Raw genomic sequence first — 23,227 nt, 5'->3', positions numbered from 1 at the left:
CACAGTTTCATTCCCACAATCCCATTGGCCAAATTATTTTCCTCTTTTAAAAATTTTATATTTTGTTTTAATTACAATAAAATGCCTCTCTTAAGCCTGACAGTTTGTTCTGCTTTATGTAATGCAGTGTAACTCTTTACCATATAAGGCTTGTGTGATATCTTGTGTGATATCTTGTGTGATTCACATTATAACCATGAACACACTGTCATTTGTAAGCGTGTATATTCCTTATTTTAGTGTAAGTCTCCTGACTTGTATTGCTGCAGTATTTCATATTTTAATTGTTTACTTTTCTTACACTCTAAAAAATGCTGGGTTGTTTCAACCCAATTTTGGGTAAAATATGGATAAACCCAGCCGTTGGGTTAAATTTTTACATTACATTTTTAACCCAAAGTTTGGGTTTGTCCATATTTTACCCAAAATTGGGTTGAAACAACCCAGCATTTTTTAGAGTGTACTGTAATAAAGAAAGAGCCTTTTTGAAATATTCTGGATCTGATGCTTTGTCTTGCAGTGCCACAAATACAAGCAGAAGAATCGTGAATCAAGTTTTAATCATGGACTTTGCAGCATTAAACTACTTTAATCTACAGAAATTATTACATTTATATGGAGAGAAAAAAGAATATATAATTTTAAAGAATTCTTGAGCATGCTTTTTTTTGGACAGACTATTGGCACTCAATTATTTGTACACATCCTGTGGTTCTGACTGGCGTGTAAAACATATAGTGTTCACATGGTGAGAACTGCTGACTGTGTGACGCTATGATGGTTTTTAACACTAAACACGAACTCATGGTGTCCAGTTATGAATATGTGTTTAGATGTGAAACACAAGAATAGTGATAATTGTTCTGAGAAATCTTTTATTAAATGGTGTTACGTTGATGAAATTATTCTAATATAATTGATTTTAGTGTATGAGTACTTGAGAAAAACTATAATAAGTTTAGAGATTAATGAATAACCTTTGACCCCAAGTATGATCAATGATACAGGCGCTTAGCAAGCGTTCAGATTCTTATGTGTTCAGTGTCATTCTGCATGAAGCACGAATAAAACAGCTTCTCTTTACACCAGTTGTAGCTGCCTGGCTCAATAAGGTTTCGACTCTTCGACTGATGATTCCCACACTTTATTTCAAGGTCCGTCGTCACAGATAAAAGCACCGTCAAACGCCATAAGACGCTTTACATCATCATGACACGTTGAGAATCAACCTAAGAGCTTGTTCTCCATTTAAACCGGGAGCTAAATCCTTTTAAGACTCCTTGCAAAACCGTGGACACCATGCCATCATGACATGCATGTCTGAGTCTCGTTCCATACTGAAAAGTTTGGATATGCGCATTATATCCGCTCACGCGAGTGAGCGCCAAAATAAAAGACCTCCGTTACCAAAACACAAATAAAAATAAATAAATACCATACAAAATAAAGCAAACAATATGCCAAAGTCATTAACACTCCCACCAAATGATGAGTGCAAATCTCACACCAAATGTACAAGCACGAATAATTTCCCCTTTTTTTTTTTTTTTTTTTTTTTTTTTTACAATATGACCTCAAACAACATTAAAAATTCTAAACCATGAGTTCAGAAAAAATTAAAATGATACTCTTTGGACCTTTCAAATCTCAATACAAAACTTTCAAATACAAAAACACTAATGTCCCTCCATTAATAAAATTAGTTTCTGCACTGGTCTTTCAATTATGGACGGTTTGTTAATACGCTCGCCCTTTGCATTAAGCTTCGGGTCCCCCAGAAGAATCTGGGCTCTTCTCACAAGCCCATCGTCACTAGAAATTACTTCCTTTACTCTGCCAAGCCTCCATTCGTTCCTAGGCATTCCTTCTTTGACAATAACAAGATCATCAACTTGAAGATTTCTCTTAGACACGTTCCACTTCTGTCGGGCGGTTATATTTGCAAGATATTCTGTGCGCCAGCGACTCCAAAATTGCTCCGCCAAATACTGCACATGTCTCCATCTTTTCCGTGCAAATACATCCTCTCTGACGAAATTTCCTGGTGGAGGCAAAGCAGTCGTTGACTTTAACGTCAGCAGATGATTTGGAGTGATAGGCGCTAGACTTTGAGGATCAGTCAGACAATCAACAGTAAGCGGTCTACTATTCACAATGGCCATCGCTTCATACAAAAAAGCCCGCAACGAAGAATCATTTAACCTTCCTGGATGAAGCGCAAGAGTGGCGTTTAGTACAGATCTTACTGTTCTAATTTGACGTTCCCACACGCCACCGGCATGACTTGCATGTGGTGCATTGAAGGTGAATTCGCACTGCTTCTCTGATAAGAAGGTTTTCACTCTTTCCACATCCATTTCCTTAAGTGCATTTTTCAACTCGTTTTTTGCTCCCACAAAGTTACTTCCTTGATCGGACCTTATCTGCTGCACAGTACCCCTTATGGCAATAAAACAACGCAGAGCGTTGATGAAAGAATATGCCGTCATATCAGTCAGCATCTCAATGTGTATAGCACGGGAACTGAAACAAGTGAAAAGAAGACCATACCGTTTATGGATACTTCTGTTCTGCTTGATAGAGAATGGGCCAAAGCAGTCCATACCAGTAAATGTAAATGGAGGTGATGGAACCACTCTCTCCATGGGAAAGTCAGCCATTCTCTGTTCTTCAACAGGTCGCCTGTGCTTTCTGCAAACAATACAGCTCCTAATACAGGATGTCACAATTCTGTTAATTCCTGGTATCCAAAATCCATTAGATCTTATCTCATTCACAGTGAATCCTTTCCCTTGGTGCGCAACTTTGTTGTGAAAGTGAGTGACAATCATTTCTGTGATCCGATGATTTCTTGGAATTACTATGGGATGTTTCACAGAGTCTGGAAAGGTTGACTGGCAAAGTCTACCTCCCACCCGCATCACACCATCTTCATCCATGAAAGGGTCGAGAGAGTACAATGTACTGCGAGACGAGACACCTTTTCCACTCTTTATCTCTCTCAGATCATCTTCGTAGGAACTGTCTTGCAGACATTTTATTACATGAAGTTCTGCCCTTTGTCTCTCAGACACAGTACTGAGATGGTTAGATTTGTCTTTATTAGCTCTCCTTAAAAGACGAGCCACCGCTCTGATTGCTTTCGACCAGGAAGAAAACTTTAAAAGAAGATCTATCAAGCTCGGATTTTTTGTGCAATTAGTCTTCAAAGTATAACATAGTTTTACCTCTGGATCTCCAAGCAGAAGTTCAGGAACATGTTCTTCTAATGCAGATGTTTCTTTGTCCCACAAGAACTTAGGGCCGGTGAACCAGTTTGAGGTGAGTAACTCCTTCGCGGTCAAACCCCTTGATGCATGATCAGCAGGGTTCTCCTCCGTTGGAACATACCTCCACTGCTGGGGAGTTGTACTGAGATGTATTCGTTGTACGCGATTAGCGACGAAAGTATGAAATCTGCGTGCTTCATTACTTATGTATCCCAGTACTACTTTGGAGTCTGTCCAAAACGTCTCCTCAAAAACAGTATAGTCTAATTCTCTCTTGAGCACACTGCTTGCTTTGACGGAAATAACGGCAGCCGTTAACTCTAATCTGGGGATTGTTGTAATTTTAAGAGGTGCAACTCTTGATTTTGCCATCACCAGTGCGCAACGAATGTCTCCTTCCTCATTTTTGAGTCTCAAATATGAACATTGACCATATCCATGGGCACTAGCGTCAGAGAAGTGATGCAATTCAACTCGAACAGCTTTTCCAAAACCAGATGGTGCATATGTTCGCGGTACATCTATTCTCTGCAGATGGTTTAACTCTTGTCTCCATCGCTCCCACCTTAGATTAAGTTCATCTGAAAGAAGGTCATCCCATCCGCTGCCACGCTTACACACATCCTGCAGTATTCCTTTTCCACTCAACAGCACAGGTGCAATCAGTCCCAAAGGATCATAAACGGAAGCAACAGTAGACAAGATGCCACGTCGAGTAACAGGTTGATCTTTCAACTGAACTTTGAACTTGAAACAGTCCGATTCTCTTTCCCACTGTATCCCAAGAGTTCTTTCCAAGGGTAGCTCATCAAATGAAAGGTCACAATTTTTCATGTCAGGACTCTTCTCTGAAGTGGGAATGCCTTCCAGCACTATTTTGCTATTTGACACAAACTTGTGGAGCCGTAGACCACCTATAGCACAGAGCTTTCGTGCCTCATCTGCAACTTTAATAGCTTCTTCAGCATTTTCTACACTGATCACTCCGTCATCCACATAGAAATTTCTTATCACAAACTGTGAACCTAGTGGATACCAGGGTTATTATAGTTTTGCATTATTCATTAGTTTTTATTTTTATTTCGTTTTAACTTTGTGTTTTCAAATTCAGTTTAGTTTTAATTAGTTTCTAGCGTGGGTTTGCTAGTTTAGTTTAGTTTTTATTTTTTGAAAATGCTTAGTTTTAGTTTAGTTTTAATTAGTTTTAGTATTAGTTTTAGTCTTTTTTGTAATATGGGCTATTTGTCAGGGGCAAGATTCAAAAAGGTCAGAAAAAGTATTGTGTAATAATAACTCAACAAAAACATCATACAATCTACATTGGAATTCAACCAAGCCATGTAATAAGTAAGGGATAATGTAACGTTATAGCGAGGAGGTAGTTATTGAGAATACAACCCCGACAGGCTGCAATCGGGAGCCCGACGCGAAGCGGAGGGATCTTGAGCAGCCTGAAGGGGTTGTATTCCCAATAACTACCGACTCGCTATACATTATCCCGCTTATTACACGGCTACCTATCAAATAAATCACTACTTTGAAACAAAATATTGATTTAAAAAGGAGTTTATTGATAGTTTACAATTGTATTGCTTCCGCTAAGCTTCCGCCAAAGAAAATAGTGCGCTCCGTCTACGGTTAGAATTCTGTGAGTCCATAGCAACGCTCTGTTTTTCATGGCAACGCTCTGTTATACTCCGCAGCGGTGTGTTATCAAGAAATAACAGACCGCATTCTACATTGGAATTCAACCAAGCCATGTAATAAAACAAAATATAAACTTAAAAAGGATGGGACAAATGGGCTGCCAATGTAGATCAGAAGGCCGTTGAAAAAGAAAAGAAATAAAGTATTAAATCCCGAGATGTATCGAATCAAAAGGTACGTCGGTCCATCGGGCATTTGCCCGGAATGCCAGATTAACGTTACCATTCCAGCCGTGCAGCTAATAACGTTAGTGTTTTGACAACGACAACACAAGTGCATTTTAAGTTACCTCAAACTTGCGACTAGTTAACTTTTTAAAGAAGGCCCAATTGCTTCTCATATGAACATTATATTCAGAGAATATAAAATATTTGTAACGTTATACCACTTTTTATGTGTGTGATTGTGTAAAGGTGTTAATGAGATACCAACCTTTTGCGAACTTGCTTCAACGTCGCGTCGAACGCGTTCACGGAGACGTTCTCTGGAGACTTGAGAGGAGGGGAGGGGTGTGTGACTGTGTGTGTGACTGTGTGTGTGTGTCGCGCGCATGCATGCGAGTGACAGGGAGACGGAGGGAGAGCAGGGAAAGGAAACACAGCTGAGCGAATTCTCTGCGTGTTTTTAAATAGCGTCGAAGGAAAGACAAAGACGAAAACTAAGGACATTTACTCTATAATTTTATTTTATTTTAGTTAGTTTTGTCAACCACACATTACAGTTTTATTTAGTTATCGTTTTCTTGTTTTGCCTCGTTTTTATTTTTATTTCAGTTAACGACAATGTTTTTTCCCATCTAGTTTTCGTTTTTTCGTTCGTTTTCGTTAACGATTATTCGCTGTTTTCCGTTGCAAGATGTTTCAAGCCATAATTTGCACACCCGGAGGATGAAATTGCACCAAAGAGATGAACTTTCATGCGGAATTCACTCACGGGGTGGCTAAGATTGCCATCCTTCCACCATAGGAAGCGCAGAAAGTCTCGATCAGATTCGTTGACATGAAACTGATGGTACATTTTCTCTACATCACACATGAGTGCGATGGGGTGTTGACGAAATCGAATTAAGATTCCATTTAAACTGTTTATCAAATCAGGACCTTGAAGTAAGTGATCGTTTAAGGAGTAACCTGCATATCTTGCAGAGCAATCGAAGACCACACGCAATTTGTCTGCCTTCTTCGGATGGAAAACACCGTGATGAGGTAAGTACCATATCTCTCCTTCCTTGCCATCGTGATATACCTCCTCAGCGTCTCCTCTCTGCAAGATTTCACTCATGAATTCATTGTACCGTTTCTTATACAACTCATCCTTCGTCATTCTTCTCTTGAGATGGTCGAGTCTGACCATAACACATTTTTTATTGCTTGGCAAGTTGGGTCTCAGTTTAAAAGGAAGCGGCATTTGATAATGGCCATGAACATTCCTCCGTATACCTTCCTTTAACTTCTCAAGAAAAAGAACATCATCCTGGGAAATCTTTGCGCTCTCTTCTTCAGTATCTTTAAAATCACTCTCAAGGACACGAATGACATCACCTGGTGTGATGGAAGGAAGCTCCTTGACCGCAATGCGGTGACACAATCTACTGACTCCAGGCAGAGCAGAGTATGGTGAAGAACAACCCACTATACTCCATCCTAAGTCCGTCCGAATAGCGTAGGGTTCATCATCTCCTCCTGCTATTACTTCTCTGGGTGTCATTGACCTTGAACAATTGTAGCCTATTAAAAGAGCAACATCACAGTCCTGCAATGGGGGTATCTTATCCACAATGACTGTAAGATGATTCCAGTTTTTAGCGACTTCACAAGTAGGAATGTGACTACGATTAACCGGTATGCAGTCTTTGGTGTAAGTAGGTGGTAAATTAATATAATCACCAGACTTGTATGCTCTCACTTGAAGTCCTGGTACTCTTTCACTCTGCAGAATAGTGTCTTTTCCCAGCATGGTGGTAAGCTTCAGTTTAACTGGAAACGTCGTTGCCTGTAGAGCATCAGTCACTCCTTTGTCAATAAACGTTGTATCACTCTGTGAATCCAACAGCGCATACACCAGTTTCTCACAACTTGGATTTTGCTTCACAGATACCCAGACAGGTACAATCATTGAAGTATACGCATTTCGCTCTTCCCCATTTACACTCAAGGCCACTGCATTCATCGTCCTATCAGGATCGTTTTGAGTCGGAACAGCAGAAGATAAAGTCCTTACCATTTTCACAAAATTGTCATCATGTAGACTAGTCGGATGCTTCCTTTTGCAGGCATTACAAGTGAGACGATAACGACACTCTCTTGCATTGTGACCAGACTTCAAGCATCCATAGCAAAGCCTCTTCTCTTGGATAAACTTTCGTCGCTCTTCTAATGGTTTGCTGAGAAAACTGAAACAGCTGTCAAGTTGGTGGTTGTCTCTCTGGCAAAGTATACACAGAATTTTATTCGCTGGTTTGGCCGCCTTTCGACTCTCGACGTTCGTCTGAGTGGTGAAAACTCTTACTCTGTTTCTCGTGGTCTCTTTCAGATTGGCCTTTCCAGTGACAGGTTCTGCAACATGAAGAGCATAAAACGAGGTAACTGGGTTGCAAGCAACCTCTGCTTCAGTAGACACAAAGGCAGCAAATTCTTTAAAAGTGGGATACTCGTGATTTTCAGAAAGAGATCGGGTGACTTGACGATTCCATCTGCCAATTGCCCAATCAGGTAATTTCAGCACAAGTTTCTGATTTTCTTGGTAATCATTTAAAATGTGAAGACCTTTGACATGTGGCATGGCACTTTGGCATGCATTTAAGAAGTCAGAGAAAGTTTGAAGACCAATGGCATCCTTGGGGTGAATTTTAAGCCAGCTTGCCAGCCTTTCTCTGAACGCTTTTTGTATCACAAATGGTTGGCCATAACGATTGTTCAGTCTGCCCCACGCATCTTGATAGGCTTCATCATCGGTTCTGAAGAAAGTTCCTTCTAAAGCTTTTCTAGCAGGACCACTCACATATTTCTTGAGATAAAACATCTTATCAGCAGGAGAAAGAGTTTTCTTGTCAATAAGCGCTGCAAAGGTTTGCTTAAACTCAATGAAATGAATGGGGTCACCATCAAAAACAGGAGGCTCTGGCACTGGCAGCTTGCTCATGGTCAGGCCATCTTGGAATGCTTGAACAAGAAGAGTAGCGTCAGTCGCTGATGCTTTAACTCTCTCCCTTTTAAATTTATGATGCACCCTTTGAAACGTTTCTTGCCTTTTCACATTTATTTGAGAGAAATCGGAATCGGATTCGCTTGCGCTACTACATTCTTGGGACAAATTAGTCTTTTCTTTATCAATCTCTTGATTGTAGACTTCTAGTTTATATAGCTTGAGCTGCTTTCAGATGTCTTTGTGCTTGAATTTGTTCTAGTTCCTTCAACTCGACGTCAACAGCCCTTTTATGTCGTTCTTCCAACTGCTTTATCTTTTCCCTTTGCTCTGATTCTTCTAATAGAACGTTGTATGCAGCTTGCTTAGCTGCCACTTCTGCTGCGGCGTCTACACGTTTGGCTTCTAAACTTGATACAACAGAGTGATGACTGGAGTGATTACTAGCTTTCCGACTAACTCGTGAGGCGGTTGAACCAAAGATTGAATGGGCATATTGATGGTCTAATAAGGTACGAAGACGGCTTCTCTCTCTTTCACCATCAAAATCATCTAAACCCGTTATTCTTTCATAAATGATTTTAGTGATGTCGGCTGTAACTGCTTCACAAGCGTCCATTTTTCTCCTCATTTCAATAGTAGGTGATGCACGCTCTCTAACATCATTGTACGCACTCAAAACTTTGTTTTTGGCCTCTTCCAAAGTGTCAACCAGAATAGCTACACAGCAAAATCCCCAGTGTAAAATCAACACTGCTCGGAGCATATATGGTCCCACTCTACAGAGTGTTAAAATAACACTGAAGCAGTGTTAAAATTAATGAGATAATTAACTGATTAATTAAGTGATGATTGAACATTATTGATGAACACCTGCTGTTAACAAGCACAATCACTGAAGGAAAGAGAAACACAAGAACTACAACTGACTTTTAGTCACAGCCGTAGATTAAATCAACTGAAGATAAAAATAAGACATTCAATCTCTGAAGATCTCAACAGTGAACAACTCCACAAACAGCATTACCAGCTTCCCTTATTACTAACCAGACTGACTTTATTTCTATCAGACGTCTACAGAAGTTTTATTGAGAATTAACAGAGGATTAGATGTTGATGTTTTAGTCACCATTTTAAAAAATCACCATTATGGTGAACAGTGTTGCCTTTAGTTGTGCAATTTGATTCTCTTTTTTATTATTTGATTTTCATGGTCATTGTAACAGTGTTTACCAAAACACACAAAGGTTGCAAAGAAAGCCAGAAACAAAGATGGTCAGGTGATAGGCCTATAGTTTTCAACATCATGAAGTACAAATATTAATAAATGTTATCATTTACTGAAAATGATTATTTGGTATTAATCGATTTTCAATAACATTAATTTCTTTCTATAGATCAGTCATTAAGCTGAATCTTTATTTTTTAATTATTCGGAAAGTAATCTTTGGACAAAAACACAGACATCAAGAATCCCCATATGAATCTCATTAATGGTGACATGCTTTATGCCGCAATGCATTATGGGAGGCACCATAGTATACAAATCATGGCTCCCAGCATGCATTGCAGCATGAAGCATGTCACCATTGTTGAGATTCATACTCAGATTTTTGATGTCTGTTGTTTCTAATATAAAAATAATAATTTTCAAAAAAATTGTTCAATGTATGTAAAAAAAAATTATTCAGGATGACTGCTCTGTGTCAAAGAAAGTGACTTTATTAATAACTAAAAACAACTTTTGTTTTTTGTCAGGGATAAGATTAGTGAATCTTTCATCTTTATAATAATGAAAACGATAACACCTGGACATTTCATATTTTTAGCTTCCTTTGTAACATATTATGAGTTTTGGTAAATATTGTTACAAAGACCAAAATTGCACTTTACATGCCATGAGTCAAACTGCCCAACTGAAGGGGAAACTGATCACCATAATGGTGACCTTTTTTTTAAACATCGACATCTAAACTTTTGTCCATAGACATATACCAGAAATAAAGTCAGTCTGGTTAGTAATAAGTGAAGCTGGTAATGCTGTTTGTGGAGTTGTTTAATCGTTCACTGTTGAGATCTTCAGAGATTGAATGTCTTATTTTTATCTTCAGTTGATTTAATCTACGGCTGTGACTAAAAGTCAGTTGTAGTTCTTGTGTTTCTCTTTCCTTCAGTGATTGTGCTTGTTAACAGCAGGTGTTCATCATTAATGTTCAATCATCACTTAATTAATCTCTTAATTATCTCATTACCTTTAACACTGATTCAGTGTTATTTTAACACTCTGTAGAGTGGGACCATATATGCTCCGAGCAGTGTTGATTTAACACTGGGGATTTTGCTGTGTAGCTGAGTCACTAGCGCATCTGATTTAAGGTGCTCACGTGCACTACGAGCTTCTATTTTCCATTGATTATATAAAGATACAACCTTTTTCTCCTTTTTTTGCAGCCCTTCCTGCTGATACGCTAACATTTTTTCAGTAGGAACAGGCATGCGCTTTGAACGACGTGCACTCTCACTTTGAGTTCCTGCATGATGGCTATCAGCTTCCCTCTCTGCCCCTTTTGCCCCTGCATCTGATTCTAACATTTTTCTTATATGTCTGCAGTTCACCAATTACATAACATTATTCACATTTAACATTTCTCTTAAACGTGAGGCTCATTCAATGCACTTTAATCCATCAGTAGGTGATTTACACGCAACAATGTCCATCAACCTTTTAAATCATGCAAAATGAATGAGAAAAGATATGTCTTTGGAATTAATTTCATTTCTTTGCCTTTGGTACTCACTGCGATCCACCGAACAATTTGAAACTGCTCACTTCTGTTTAGTTCATTAATCAGTCCAACTGCTTCCCGTAGATTTGTCGAGCCGTCCGCTGGAACTTCACTTGAAACTTAATCCATGCAATCACCTAGTCCACAACGCGCGCGCCGATATCAAAGTTCCTCCTTCAACCACGGCGTTCCTTGAGGCAACACAGCGGTGTGGCGATGATGGCAAGCTCTTACTGTAGCTGCCTGGCTCAATAAGGTTTCGACTCTTCGACTGATGATTCCCACACTTTATTTCAAGGTCCGTCGTCACAGATAAAAGCACCGTCAAACGCCATAAGACGCTTTACATCATCATGACACGTTGAGAATCAACCTAAGAGCTTGTTCTCCATTTAAACCGGGAGCTAAATCCTTTTAAGACTCCTTGCCATCATGACATGCATGTCTGAGTCTCGTTCCATACTGAAAAGTTTGGATATGCGCATTATATCCGCTCACGCGAGTGAGCGCCAAAATAAAAGACCTCCGTTACCAAAACACAAATAAAAATAAATAAATACCATACAAAATAAAGCAAACAATATGACAAAGTCATTAACGCCAGTTTATTTTCCTCTTTCACTCTCAGTCTCTCCGTCAAATGCATTTACAATTTTGGGTACGTTATGTTCATCGTTGATGATTACGTCTTTTCTAATAATTTTCTTCGTATTAAGGAAACAAAGATTATAATATCACACACATATTTTATACCCCAGAAGTAGGGAAATTATAAAAAGGCACACCATGTGTCTGACATCAACCTCATAATCTTGAGGAGTTTTGAATGGGTGGCTTTTGTAGAGAACAAATGTGGGTACTTTGTATAAAGTTTGAGAACTCCAGATAATGTTACAGATGCAGAAAAAAGTGTTAAAACCACACACATCTCCCCCTATCTAATGTACAACCCGAATTATTATCTTTGTGCCATGCAAGAAAAAGGATCTGGATGTTATTGAACTAGGTAATATTATTCCTTTTATTTCATCAGACACTAAAGATTTAGGATTTTATCTTGATAGTAGTCTTAAAGGGATAGTTCACCCAAAAATGTAAATTCTGTCATAAGACCTTCGTCCATCTTGGGGACACAAATGAAGATCTTTTTACTAAATTCTGAGAGATTTCTGTCCCTCCATTGACAGCTACGCAACTACCACTTTGACGCTTCAAAAAGTTCATAAATAGGTCTTAAAACTAATCCACAAGTTGTGTGTAAACGATGACAACTGTGTTTTTACACAAAAATTAAGATATTTAAATCTGAAATTTAAATTAAAGGTGCTCTAAGCGATGCTGGGTGACGTCACTTCTTGTTGACATTCAAAGTATTGTCAAACAAAATGGAGGCTGACCACATAAACAGTGTTCAACCAATCACCGACAGCGGCTGGTGTTGTGAGGTTTTGCGCTCGTGCACGGTGACGGCTGCACTCGAAGTCGGAGCTGAAGAAGAAGCCAACGTCCATCAATGAACAAGAGAAATGAAACATGGTTGAGTCAATCCGCAAGAGGAGGAGGACGATTAGGGCGAGGGAATACCATTGTGTTTATTCCAAGACACGGCTTCTTCTTCAGCTCCGACTTCTTCTTCACGCGTTTTTTTGACAGCTTGCTTATGGGGCGAGCAGCTAGCGGATCGTTAGGAAAGATTAGATGAATGTGATGTGATCATTTATTTTTGGGCCTGAAATCGCTGATAAAACCTTTAAGATTAACCCTTTAAGTGTCACCCCCCTTTTTTTGAATATAGGCCTACATGAAAACGCACATTCAGAACTTAAATGTTTGTAATTCAAGAATGCTTTGGAATATATATGATTGATCTTGTTTTAAAGAAGAAATTTGGCAGATTTTTGTAGAAGTGAAATAAATTAAGAAAGTGTTACAGAAAAAAAGTTAAAGAAGTTTGAGTTTATGAAAATATAAAATTTAAAAATTTAATTATTCATTTTTTATATAAAATATATTTTTTTCAAAACCTGGGTGACTCTAAAACTGCAAAAAAATCAAAGCCAAAAATCTGAACAAGTTGTGTTTTAAATTTTAGGTTGATATCTCAAAAGTCGCTTTCAGTGAGATTTTGTTTGTGCGCAGTACCAAACTTTTTCACTAGTTGACATTACTGCCCATATAAGGGCACCTTTATGTGTTTTTTCTTTATTTCTAAAACATTTTCAGACCTTTTTTTCTAAAATAATTGAACAGATGCTACTCTTGGCATGAAAACAAACTGAGGTTTCTACCATTTTTTTCATGATTTTTCATGTTCATCACTATTTCAAAATAAAGGACTGAAAACCTTACACAGCAAAATCCCAGTGTTAAATTAACACTGCTCAGTGTTTATATGAGTCCACACCCAGAGAGTGTTAAATGAACACTGAAGCAGTGTTAAAGTTAATGAAATAATTAAGTGATTAATTGAGTTATGATTGAGCATTATTGAAGACACTTGATAATAACAAGCAGAATCACTGAAGGAGAAAATCGTAATTGGTATGTTACCATTATGGAGATCAGTGTTTGCTTTAGTTGTGCTCTTGACCCTTCAAGCACTTAATTTAGATTTTTGTGTGGTTGTTGTACGTGAGTTACAACAGCCAGATGAACAAAGAGAAAAGGTGATATGTTTGTGTTTTAACATTATCATTATTTCACAATCATTTAACCTGAATCACTGAACTCATATAGATCCCAATTACTGAGTTACGTTATTGATTATAGAAGCACTGTCCTTGAAATATTTTTTACTTTTACAATGTAATCCATATAATTTCTTAAAACTTAATCACATGCAAAACTCTTTTATTTTTTTTTAAACACAGACATCAAGAATCAGCCTGTGAATCTCAACAATGGTGACATTATAAAGTATTTTGCAGTGCATTCTGGGTGCCACCAATCAAATGTCATGCATGGCTCCCATCAAGCATTGCTGCATGAATAAATAATGAGCTTATGTTCAGAGGTGATCTGTTTGTCACCATTGTTGAGAGTCATACGCTAATTATTGATGTCTGTGTGTGCCTACCTGAAATATTTTTCATTATACCCTTAATTAAAAAAAAATAGGTTTTCTTTGTAATTGTTTTGATCATTTGGATTTAACTGAAAAGGCATACTCTACAAGGACAGTGCTGCTATAATCCATAAAATAAATTGGTAACACTTTATTTTACGGTGCCCGTGATACAGAGTAATTACATAATTAAGTACTTCGTAGTAGATGTTGTAATAACATGTAACTACATGTACTTAACATGTAATTAAGTTATGGAACAGCCTGTACTTACACATTGTAATTACACACATGTAATAGGCAGCTACTGTTACACATATGTAACAAGCCGGGTCAGTTACATATGTGTTACCAACTTGGTACAATGTAATTATATAAGAAAGTACTTAGTACTACACAATGTAACAAAAAGTGTATCAAGACTGTACTTAAGTGTACTTCATGTGTATCTACATACCTTATCCATCTGTACTGTAGTTTGGATTAACTCACTAGTTCACAGCATAAATACATGTAGTAGCTTCCTAATTACATTGCAATTACATAATATTACACAGGGATAAGCTACGTAAAATAAAGTGTATCAAGAATGTACTTAAGTGTACTTCATGTGTATCTACATACCTTATCTGTACTGTAGTTTGGATTAACTCAGTTCACAGCATAAATAGGCTACATGTAGTAGCTTCCTAATTACATTGCAATTACACAATATTACACAGGGATAAGCTACGTAAAATAAAGTGTATCAAGACTGTACTTAAGTGTACTTCATGTGTATCTACATACCTTATCTGTACTGTAGTTTGGATTAACTCAGTTCACAGCATAAATAGGCTACATTTAGTAGCTTCCTAATTACATTGCAATTACACAATATTACACAGGGATAAGCTACGTAAAATAAAGTGTATCAAGAATATACTTAAGTGTACTTCATGTGTATCTACATACCTTATCCATCTGTACACATGAAGTACACTTAAGTACAGTCTTGATACACTTTATTTTACGTAGCTTATCCCTGTGTAATATTGTGTAATTGCAATGTAATTTGGAAGCTACTACATGTATTTATGCTGTGAACTAGTGAGTTCATCCAAACTACAGTACAGATAAGGTATGTAGATACACATGAAGTACACTTAAGTACAGTCTTGATACACGTTTGGTTACATTGTGTAGTACTAAGTACTTTCTTATATAATTACATTGTACCAAGTTGGTAACACATATGTAACTGACCCGACTTGTTACATATGTGTAACAGTAGCTGCCTATTACATGTGTGTAATTACAATGTGTAAGTACAGGCTGTTCCATAACTTAATTACATGTTAAGTACATGTAGTTACATGTTATTACAACATCTACTACTAAGTACTTAATTATGTAATTACTCTGTATCACGGGCACCGTAAAATAAAGTGTTACCAATAAATTTAACTAAGTAATTATGCTCTCAATGAGTTGCATAAGTGCATCAGGTCAACTATTGATTATGTTAAAACACAACCAACACCATCAGATAAACTTTTCTCTTTGTTCATCTGGCTGTTATAACTGAATTACAGCAGCCAAATAAATTCTAAAGTAAAAACAGTAAGGGTCAAGAGCCCAACTAAACTAAACACTGATCTCCATAATGGTGACAATTTAACATTAATTTTCTCCTTCAGTTATTCTGCTTGTTATCATCAGGTGTCTTCAATAATGCTCAATCATAACTCAATTAATCACTTTAATTATCTCATTAACGTTAACACTGATTCAGTGTTCATTTAACACTCTCTGAGTGTGGACTCATATAAACACTGAGGAGTGTTAATTTAACACTGGGGATTTTGCTGTGTAGGAGTATGAAAATATTATTGTTGAAAATTGATAAATTACAGCTCCTCTGTTTAGGTTTAGTATAGGATATTACTATTTTAAATATGTAATGACTTTGGGCCCACCGGGCCGGTGACACTTAAATCTGAGAGCCTTATGTCCCTCCATTGACAGCTATGCAACTTAACACATCAAAAAGTTCATAAAGAGAGAAACTAATCCATATGAATTGAGTGGTTTAGTCCTAATTTTCTGGAGAGAATGGATCGCTTTATAAGATGAACAGATTTAATTTAGACTTTTATTCACATATAAACATTGATCAAAGTTCAACCAAACCTGCTTGATGAGTGAGAACAAATCTCTATATGGAAGATCAAACGTGCTCGAGAAATGAAATTTATTTTGGACTAAATCACTCAGATCATATGGATTAGTTTTACAATCTCTTTATGAACTTTTTGAAGCGTCAAAGTGGTAGTTGCGTAGCTGTCAGTGGAGGGACAGAAAGCTCTCAGATTTCATCAAAAAGATCTTCATTTTTGTGTAACACGTTGTGTAATTGAGGACCTTCACAGTGATGTGATCAAACCTGTACAAAATAAAAGTCAGTTCAAAATTGACACAAAATGTTGCACTGAATGTTGATACCAACAACGGATGGAAACAATCTGAAAAGAAGAGGAAGAGTGTGTGTCAGAGGATGTGCTGATCGGCACACTAGAGGGTTTTCCCCTTTAAGAGACGACTTTGCCTGTGATGTGACATTCAATAGGCCTACTATACAATATTCAGTAAAATACAATACTTGCAGTGCATACAGTATACTATTTATTCACCTTTCTAAACGATTGACTCTTATGATCCTGTTCTTTTAAGTAAATCATGTGATATAGTGCAGATTGATGCAGAGTCCTGATAGAACAGAAATAGAGATGAGCTCATAGTTGTGGTTTGGTTTGGTCTTTTTCAGCTCAGTGGAATTATGTGACTTCTGCTTCTTAACTTATAAAGTTATACAACTACTATTATTATAATCAAAGTTATTTATTATGATAAAGATCAAAGTATTGTTTCCTTTTCATTGTCCATCAAAAACACAAAAATATGAATTATCATAATGGAAAACGTACTCGGTTACTATCGTAACCTCGGTTCTCTCTAGAGAGAGGAACGAGTACTGCGTTGTCGTAGCAACGCATTGGGGAAAATCCTTTTCCACGAGAATACTGAAGCAAAAAATTATCCTTAATTTTGTATCTATGTAAAACGCTTTGCCACAGCATACAGACCTAGGCGAGACAGCTCGCGCGCCTATTGGCTGCTGTGCGGCAAAAGCTTAAGCCAATCGAGCGAGCCCTTGAGTGACGTCACACCCAATGAGGGCACTTCGCGCCCTCCCGCGTCACGTCCCGCCGAAACGGGCGTGGCTTAGGGCTATATATTTCGCTCATAGGCTTATGAACTCTGATTTTTAACAGCGAAACAACCAGAGCGCATACACGGCAGGAAACGCAGTACTCGTTCCTCTCTCTAGAGAGAACCGAGGTTACGTTAGTAACCGAGTACGTTCTCTTACGAGAGATACTCTCGTACTGCGTTGTCGTAGCAGCGCATTGGGGAACACCCTGTAAGACGCCGTGTGTGCAGTGATCCGACACCATAGACCCAGAGCACTGAGCTGGGGTTCATATAGTACATAATCACCTGTAGGACTCACAGAGAATCCTGAAAGAGGTGGGCTCTAACCACCATCTCTCACAAAAATGACTGCCTTAGCAGATCAGCATAGAATTGACTTCGCTTAGCAGATCAGTACAGAATATACTGCGCATAGCAGATCAGTACAGAATTAACTGCGCTTAGCAGTTTCAGCATAATAATGCCATAATAGACGACTGAAAAGTCAGTCTAACAAATACGGTTATTTAAACCGATAATATCTTGGCCTGTAAGGCGGGTACCTCGAGGTTATAAAACCTGATAAATGTAGACGGTGAGGCCCAGCCTGCCGCCATACAAATATCCTGTAAGGCAATCCCACTCGACCAAGCCCACGAAGAAGCCATACTTCTCGTGGAGTGCGCCCTAACACCCAAAGGGCACTGAATGCCTTTGGATGCGTACGCTAGAGCTATAGCGTCCACTATCCATCTGGATAGGCTCTGTTTCGAAGTGGCCAGTCCCTTGAGACGCCCACTAAACGAAACGAAAAGCTGCTCTGTCTGCCTGAAAGCAGACGAGCGCGACACGTAAGCTCTCAATGCCCTCACTGGGCAGATTAAGTTTTCGTCCATATTATCCCCGATGACCGGAAGGGCAGACAGGGAAATAACCTGCGCCCTAAACGGTGTGTTTAGGGATTTTGGAACGTAACCATGCTTAGGTTTGAGCACGACTCTGGAGTCATTAAGCCCAAATTCCATGCACGACGCGCTCACTGAGAGCGCGTGTAAGTCCCCAACGCGCTTCACTGAAGCGAGAGCCAGGAGAAACACTGTCTTGAGCGACAAGTGTTTCATATCAATCTCCTGAAGAGGCTCGAAAGGAGGACCCTTCATGGCGTCCAGCACCGTGGAAAGGTCCCAAATGGGAACTGTGGGAGGTCTGGGTGGATTAAGTCTCCTAGCTCCTTTAAGGAACCGAATGACTAAATCGTTCCTTCCTATGGACTGGCCGTGTGCGGTTTCAGAGAAAGCCGCTATAGCCGCCACATATACCTTGAGTGTGGAAGGGGATCTACCGCTATCCAACATCTCTTGTAAGAAGGACAAAACCTCTGTCACTCCGCAGTCTGGGGGTGACACGCCGCGAGACGTGCACCAGCCAGAAAAAACAGACCATTTAGACGCATAGAGCCGTCTTGTAGACGGAGCTCTAGCTTGTGTGATCGTGTTTAACACTCCCTGAGGGAGGTCAGCGGATACCCGTTGATGGCCCACACATGAAGGGACCATAGCTCCGGGTGAGGATGCCAAATCGAGCCACTCGCTTGAGAGAGGAGATCTCTCCTCAGAGGCACTGGCCACGGGGCGGTGCTGGCTAACTGCATCACAGCTGGGAACCAGGGTTGATTCGACCAGAGCGGCGCTACTAGCAGCACTGAGCATCCTTCCTCCCTGATCCTCTCCACCACCTGGGTCAGGAGGGAGACAGGGGGAAAAGCATATAGGGGGCGGCGTGGCCACTGATGAGCCAGCGCGTCCTTGCTTTTCGAGAAAAATTCTAGACAGTGAGCGTTCTCTGGGGACGCAAAGAGGTCCACTTCCGCTCTGCCGAATTTCTTCCACAACAGTTGTACTGTGTGTGGGTGTAATGACCATTCTCCTGCCGGAACGCGGTTCCTGGACAGTACGTCTGGTCCAACATTCAGGTGCCCCGGCACGTGCGCCGCCCTTAGTGAAAGGAGGTTGCAGCGCGCCCATATCAGAAGGCGTTTGGTCAGCCTGTATAACGACAGGGACCTGAGGCCGCCCTGGCGATTTATGTATGACACCACTGACATGTTGTCTGAACGTATCAGTACATGGCAGCCCATAATCAGGGGACGAAAGCGAGTGAGCGCTTTGCACACCGCTAACATCTCGAGGCAGTTTATGTGGAAGAGCTTCTCTCGCTCTGACCAAAGGCCAAACAGCGGTCTGCCCTCGAGCAGCGCTCCCCATCCTGCGTTGGATGCGTCCGTAGACACCACCCTCAGACTCGAGGAAGTCCCTAGGCTTACACCTGACAGGTACCAGTCTTTTGACCTCCATGGTTTCAAAGCTGCAACGCACGCTTGATTGACCTTGAGGCGAAGCCGACCGGTGGCCCATGCTTTGCATGGCACCCTCCCTTTGAGCCATATCTGCAGCGGGCGCATGCGCAGCAGACCCAGCTGCAGTACTGCAGATGCTGAGGCCATCAGACCTAGCATTTTCTGAAAGCTCTTTAGAGGGAGAACAGCGCCGCAGCGAAATGAGCTGACTGTGCGCTGGATGCGCAGCGCGCGCTGTTGTGACAGCTGCGCTGTCATCGACAGCGAGTTCAGTTCCAGTCCCAGAAAAGAAACATTCTGACTGGGGGACAGCGAACTCTTTTCCCAGTTTACTGTGAGACCGAGACTCTCGAGGTGACTCAGCAGCAGGGCCCTGTGCGCCACTATCTCTGAACGAGATTGGGCTAGAATGAGCCAATCGTCCAAATAGTTCAGCACTCGAACACCCTGCAGTTTGAGGGGAGCGAGTGCTGCGTCCATGCACTTCGTAAATGTACGGGGTGCTAGAGACAAGCCGAACGGCAGGACTTTGTACTGGTATGCCTGGCCCTCGAAGGCGAATCTCAAAAATCGCCTGTGACGTGACGCAATCTGTATTTGAAAATACGCGTCCTTTAGATCTACTGACACGAACCAGTCTCCTTGGCGAACGTGCGCGAGGATTTTTCTGGTCGTTAGCATTCTGAACTGGCGTTTCACAAGCGCTCTGTTCAGTTGCCTCAGATCTAGTATGGGTCTGAGACCCCCGTCTTTCTTGGGTACCAGGAAGTATCTGCTGTAAAGCCCCCCTTCGCTCTGAGCCTGAGATAAAGGTTCGATAGCCCTTTTCCTCAGAAGTTTCTGAATTTCGGCTCGAAGTAGATGTGCTACATTCGAATCTACCGAAGTCTCGACGCGCGCCGCGTGGCGGCGAGGGCGTCTGCGAAACTGTAGCGAATAGCCTTCTTTTATGATGTTTATCACCCATTTTGAAACCCCGGGAAGCTTCTCCCATGCATCTGCACGTGTAGCTAGGGGCTGAGTGAAAAGCGCGCTCTGATCGACTCGCGATACAGCGGCTTTCGTGAGCTGCGACATTTGCAATGTCTCGCTCGCAACATCTGAGGCCGGGGCCGCGCTTATGAAAGCGGGCAGAATGTCCGCGCTCGACCCCTCGACAGCCTTCAGGCGGGAGAGGGAGGGCTGGACGGGTTCCGTAGGAACCCTGATGCTTGTGTGGGAACGCGGGCACTGGGGACCGGGCACGTTTACCACCTTTATAGCATCGCTCGCCGGAGCGGAGCGCCTGCACGCAGGTTTCGTTTTTACAGAAACCGTGCGATGAGCAGGAGGTAGCATTAGTGGGCACTGGGTAGTGGGCACGTGTGCTACTTTTAACGCGCAATCGAACTGAGTCGATTTTATGTGCGCGGGCCCTGTGTGTGGGGCCGTGTTTGTGTGTAGGGATGTGCACATTACAGCGGGCAGATTTACTACACAAGAAACACCATCGGCCGTGGCCGGGACACCAGAAAATGCACTCTTTAATGGATTTATCTGGGTAGCCGTGAAAACGGCTGTTGTGTGCAGGCAAGCGGCCAGTGAGACACGCCTGTTGGCTGCAATGATCGCAGGTACAGTCGCTTCGCTTGGGACTGCACGAGCGGTGAGCTTCTGTGAGGGTCCGGCCGCAGCGGGACTTGAACACCGACGCTTCCCTAGCAGTGCTAGGATGTCTTCGGGGGCTCTGGCTTCAACGCTACCTTCTGTCGCGGGCCACGCGGCGCGGGGCGGCGACCGGCAGAGCGAGAGCGCGGTCTCGAGCTCTGGGTCTGGCGGCGTTGAGATGAGGAGCTGGGCGGCGGTCTCGGCTGTGAGCTCTGAGCGGGCGGTTTCGCACGGCATGCTGCAGAGCTGGAGCGCTTCGGCAGGAAGTGCTTCATAGCCTGGGTCGCCTTCTGCACCTCCGCATACCTGTCGGTGAAGTCCTTCACCGAAGTCCCGAAGAGGCCAGCAGGGGAGAGCGGGGCGTCGAGGAACGCGGTCCGTTCTGCTTCTGGCATGTCTGAGAGCGTTAACAAGAGGTGCCTCTCAGACACGGTGATCGCCGCCATACTGCGTTCGATGGCTTGGGCTGCAGACTTCGAAGCGCGAAGAGCCAGGTCTGTAGCGCTTCTCAGGTCCGCCACGCAGATCGCATCGGGTCCGTTCTCGTCCAGCTTGCGGAAGGAGATCGGCCTGGAAGATCTGCAGCGTCGCCATGGAGTGCAGCGCTGACGCGGCCTGTCCGTTGGCGGCATAAGCGCGACGGAGCAGGGATGACGTCGTGCGGCAAGCCTTTGAAGGCAGCGCCATCTTAGCCCACCGTCCAGCGGAGGGTGGGCATAAGTGGGCCGCGATAGGCTCTTCGACCGGCGGGAGGGAAAGGTAACCTCTGTTCTTAGCGTCGTCGACCTCGGAGAACGCTAGAGAAACAGATGACCTCGTCCTCGTAGAATACGGGGAAGTCCAAGCTCTCGCGACCTCCTCGTGAAGCTCAGGAAGGAAGGGGGCGGGCTTTGAGACAGGCGTCGACTTCTCCCCGGGCAGAAAATAGCCATCCAGCCGGTTTTTAGCGGGCTGCTCGGGCGAAACCCACTCAAGGCCAAGGCTCGCCGTGGCTTGAGTGAGAACGCGCATGAGCTCCGCCTCGATGCTCGCTCTCTTTCCTTTTGGCGTGGGGCCAGGGGGCGCGAGATCCGCAGAGCTCGCCCAATCCTCACTGCCGGAAGCCAAAACCGAGCACGAGTCCTCGTCCCTCAGCATGGCGTCGATGTCGATGTCATCGATGTCGTCGACGGAAGCGGCGGCAATCTGCGGTCGCTGTCCGTCGGGTATCGACGCTGAGGAAGCCGGAGACACAGTTCGCGGGCGCGCCGGCGAACTTGGGTGGCTTGCCGGAGGTTCTGGGTTCCGCTGTGCACGGCGCTTTTTACGGCGCGGCACAACAGCGGAGAACACGGGCTCCTGGAACGACGCCAGGCGAGTCCGCAGAGTCGCCAAAGGCAGAAGTTCACAGTGATGGCAGCCGCCATCCGCAAGAGCGATAGCCGCGTGTTCCTCGCCCAGGCAGGAAGCGCAAATCACGTGGCGGTCCCCGTCGCTGAGCGTGGTCCGTTTGCACGAACCGCAAAGAGGCATCTTGAGAAGACGCCGCTTTGAGATACAAACAGAGTATTAAACAAGTGTGAGTCGCGCCGGCGACCTCACACACACTCAATAAGTGAAAGGATATATAGGCGCCGGAACGCGCAGCTGGAAGGCGACGAAGGCGGCGGTGCCAGCAGCTTGTCGTGACTTCTCCCGCTGAGGTGCTCTCTCGACGGCGCAGCTTCTTCACTCGGATCAGCGATGAGTTGTCCTCGCTGAAGGATAAAAAATCAGAGTACATGAGCAAAATATATAGCCCTAAGCCACGCCCGTTTCGGCGGGACGTGACGCGGGAGGGCGCGAAGTGCCCTCATTGGGTGTGACGTCACTCAAGGGCTCGCTCGATTGGCTTAAGCTTTTGCCGCACAGCAGCCAATAGGCGCGCGAGCTGTCTCGCCTAGGTCTGTATGCTGTGGCAAAGCGTTTTACATAGATACAAAATTAAGGATAATTTTTTGCTTCAGTATTCTCGTGGAAAAGGATTTTCCCTAATGCGTTG

General features: G+C 42.4%; 1 long non-coding RNA gene across 1 annotated transcript in view; it reads left to right on the top strand.

Annotated features, from left to right (window-relative positions):
• LOC306996046 overlaps positions 1–23,227 on the top strand; it is a 404,126-nt gene that overhangs the window by 316,190 nt on the left and 64,709 nt on the right. The window lies entirely within an intron of this gene.

The sequence above is a fragment of the Phoxinus phoxinus genome, assembly GCF_949152265.1.
Source record: "Phoxinus phoxinus genome assembly, chromosome: 1".
NCBI lineage: Eukaryota > Metazoa > Chordata > Actinopteri > Cypriniformes > Leuciscidae > Phoxinus > Phoxinus phoxinus.
This window is presented reverse-complemented; position numbering and strand designations above follow the sequence as displayed.